This window comes from Carlito syrichta, unplaced genomic scaffold (genome assembly GCF_000164805.1).
Source record: "Carlito syrichta isolate Samal-C Ts95f unplaced genomic scaffold, Tarsius_syrichta-2.0.1 Scaffold123517, whole genome shotgun sequence".
Classification (NCBI taxonomy): domain Eukaryota; kingdom Metazoa; phylum Chordata; class Mammalia; order Primates; family Tarsiidae; genus Carlito; species Carlito syrichta.
The window spans coordinates 10,530-11,432 of NW_007067613.1; positions in this window are offsets into that span (position 1 = coordinate 10,530).

The window sequence follows — 903 nt, forward strand, 5'->3', positions numbered from 1 at the left end:
ACTGTCTGAAAGATGTTTGTCCCATGAAGTCAGGGCCGCATTTTTCAATTCAAGGACAGTAACATTCTTACAGCCTTTGAGATCACTGCAGCCAAGGCTGGCTTGAAGTGACCTTGTGTTCTGGCTGTGGCACATCTGAAAGGTGAAGCACAGCTGTCTAAGGAGGTTCAGGGGCAGCCAAAGCTGGCGGCCTGAGGACCAGGAATGTGCAGGCCAAAGCCTGACATGTCGCACCTAAACACGGCTCCTGAGCTTAGACCCTGTTTCTAAGGATGGCGGGAGCTCTGAGAGGCCAGTAATGGACGTCCTCCAGTCCTGGAACCCAGCAGTTCCTGCTCACCCCGGTGCCCTGGCCTCGGCTATGTGGTGTCCCAAGGCAGGAATAAGTGGGCTGACAGATTCCTGGAGAACACTTTCTTGAGATCAGCCACTTTCCGATGCCTGATGCTCTGAGGGAAGGAAGCCATGAATGAAGCCAATTCCCCTCTCTTCTGAATGTCGCCGACAGAGCGGGGCCTCCCCAGCTGGGGAGAAGGGGGCAGAGGAGGGGCGATTCTAGCTATGGGTGGGCATTTTCTAACAGCAGGTGTGACACTGGGCGCCCAGAGCCAGGGCAGGTGGGCAAGGTGAGGGTCCAGGAGCTGTGTTCTGGTGAACCTACGACAGGGCGCTTTGTGTGGGGCACTTGGTGTCAGGATGCTTTGCATCGGGAGCCTGGTGTCTAGGGCTCTGTGTCAGGTGCTTGGTGCCGGGAGCTTTGAGCTTTGTGCCTGGCGCTGTGTCTGGTGCTTGGTGTCGGGAGCTTTGTGGCTGTATCTGCCTCTCTCTAAAGCGGTCTGAGGGGCTGCATCCGTGTTAAATGCATGCTGGGAGGAAGCACTGGTTCAGAGGGGTCCCGGGGGC